Here is a 2,879-nt window from a genome sequence, read left to right on the forward strand (position 1 = left end):
CATAAAACTTATAAATAGAAGCTAGTTTTATATAAAAATTGAAACTTAATTTTGGTTAATTTAATAAACATTTTAGACTTTAAAAAAATAAGAATCTTAAGGAGTGATTAAGATTTCTTAGCATAAATCCTAAATACCAATCATAAACAGCCATATTACCTTTTCAAGATTTTGAAATTTTTTTCATTATTAACTGCCATAATTGACAAGTATGGTTTAGCAAACCCCGCTAGCTCTAAAGTGACAAATCATATTATCTAGATATAATAAATACTCATAAAACTTTCCCAAGTTATAGAAGAGTGTTTAAACTTTGCTATAAAATTTAATTTACATATAAATGATTATATATTTTGATAAAAATTAAAATTCTGTCATGTAAAAATCTTTTGATAATTTCATCAAAATTTTATTTCTTAAATAAAATTTTTAATAAATAATTATTTCAAAATATTAAACTAATAAAAACTAAATTATGATAAAATTTTAACCCTCTGGTGTATTTAATTTTAAAATGAGATTAAATGGATTGCTTAAAATTATGTTATCACACTTTAGCAATACGTTATATTTTTTCAGCACCAACATGATTTTTATTAAAATAAAATCATATATTTATTAAATATTTAAATTCAAACTTTCACAAATAAATTCTTTTTAATGCTCTTATATGATTTTTTCTCAAGCAATATATAATGGAAAAAAATGATAGGATAAATGGTATACAAACATGTTTTTTTGCGTAAATTTTACATTTAAATAATTTATTAAATTTTTTTGTCCCAGTCGTCCCAGCATTCACAATAATAGCATCCGTTCCTACGCCTTATTTACGACAACGCAAACTGCATACAACATGATGGCACAACCCTATAATATATTTATGATTTAAATAACATTAAAATGCAAATTCCCTAAAATATATAAAATATAAGTGTTATGTCAAGAGTTGTTTTTTTTACCTATCTAAAAATAAATAAATATATGTCGTAATTGAAATTGGAAACTCCATGGGGATTAAGATTTTCTCATTTAAATTATTTACTGAGCCATTTCAATTTTTTTTAAATCTGATTCCACTGGAATTTAATTCCTGAATGCATACCTAACCTATAAATTTCACAACAGTTTTGCAGAAATTTTGATATATTTTTTTATATTTATTTTCAAAATCTATATATAAAAAAGGATATAAATTAAAAGTATTTCGGCAAAATTGTCTGATATTTACGGTGTCATTTTGTAATTTTGTATCATTCGATATATTTAGAAAATACAAATCCAATATAATTTTATATTGCCCTATCCTCATTTTATATTAATAATTATCTAGAAATATACTAAAATTTTATGGAAATTTCACAGCTGGGCATGATTGATATTTATAATTTATGCTAAGAAATCAAAATCTCTAATTTCTATATATAATTACAATTAGCTTAAATCTAAAAGTATTATGATATTTTGAACAATAAGATCATTCTATACATATCATATTAATAATAATAATAATAATAATATGCATTTAAATTCATTATAGTCAAAATATATTAATGAATTAAGAGGCCTTGAAGTGGTTTTCTTAACCCCTCTATTGGGTTTGATCAAAATTTCCACAAAAATAAAATTTCAAAAATATGATTTTCTTAAAAATATTTCAGAGGCGTTTTTATAGAGTTCGTTATAGGTATCGTTTCATATAGTATTCTTTATAATATCCTAATGAACAAAGGAGTTATAGCCGATTTAGTAAAAATCAATTTGACTAGTCCCAGTCTCACCTTGGTAAGAATAAGAATAAGAATTTTTTTTTAAATAGAATTTAAAATAATTTGCTTTTGCTAAAAAAAATAATTTAAGGCTATGTCCTAAATTTGAAAAAAATATTGCAAATATAAGCTACTTCCAGGAAATCAGTGCCTTCCATCTCCCTTAAGGAAATAGCAAATAATCGTTTGTAGTTCATTTCTTTAAGATGGGTGGAGGGTATCTAAATAAAATCAATGTATTTGCTTGACTCCTTTATATATATAAATAGATTGTTTTCAATTGAGCAACTTCAAATGATATGATTTTACCTAAAGTTATATTATTGTTTAAAAAAATTTCGTAGAACTGCTCCTAATTCGAGGTTATCTCAAAATTTTCTTATTGTTTAAATTTTTTTCTTATTCTTACAAAATCAATTCAATTTGGTTTTGAAATCAAGGACAATTACATAAAACATGTCATGCATTATCATTTATGAAATCTCTTTCTTTATATAAATTGGTATAATTAATAAATGTGTTTAAACCAATTAGGTCAGATGATTTATCTTATTTCATTTTCCTAATAGGGATTCGTTATAATTCCGTTTTTTTATTTCATTTATTAATTCTATAAAAGTGGAATCGGTTCCAAATAATTAAATAGGATAATTTTAATTTACTTCTAACAATTAACTAAGGCTCTACATCAAGATATTTAAAGTTTACTTCAATAATATAAAATTTTAGAGGATTCTATAAATCGTTTTTTATAGAGACCATTATCTGAAACTAGTTAAGAGGGGGGGGGGGATACTTTCAGGATTAGTGTTGTCAAAAGTTAGATGTTTTTATATAAAAAAAACATAGAGAGAAAATACATTTTTAACTAAAAAATTCTTAAGAATTCAGTTTCTCATTTAGTTGGCACAAAGGGTTTCTTTCTTTTGTTCAAATCTAGATGCCGCATAAATTTTGATTTAGCGGTTTTTCAAAAGGTATCGAAATTATGGTTTTCGATTTTAGACGCTTTTGTAGTTTTTAAGAAAATAAAAAAAAACACCCAAAGAATTGTAGATTGTCATGTTTTTGGGTTACTCTGGTTTAGTATAATTTTTTTTGCATAAGTAA

General features: G+C 23.4%; 1 long non-coding RNA gene across 1 annotated transcript; it reads right to left on the reverse strand.

The window, feature by feature from the left end:
• Positions 1-668: 668 nt before the first annotated feature.
• On the reverse strand, positions 669-2,143 carry LOC135925480 (uncharacterized). Its single transcript, XR_010571652.1, has 3 exons — positions 2,079-2,143; positions 1,904-2,020; positions 669-870 (listed from the first exon to the last, which is right to left on the reverse strand). It is a non-coding gene; the product is annotated as an uncharacterized LOC135925480 (long non-coding RNA).
• Positions 2,144-2,879: the final 736 nt, after the last annotated feature.

The sequence above is a fragment of the Gordionus sp. m RMFG-2023 genome, chromosome 2 (assembly GCF_954871325.1).
Source record: "Gordionus sp. m RMFG-2023 chromosome 2, tfGorSpeb1-WG-v2, whole genome shotgun sequence".
Classification (NCBI taxonomy): Eukaryota; Metazoa; Nematomorpha; class Gordioida; order Chordodea; family Parachordodidae; genus Gordionus; species Gordionus sp. m RMFG-2023.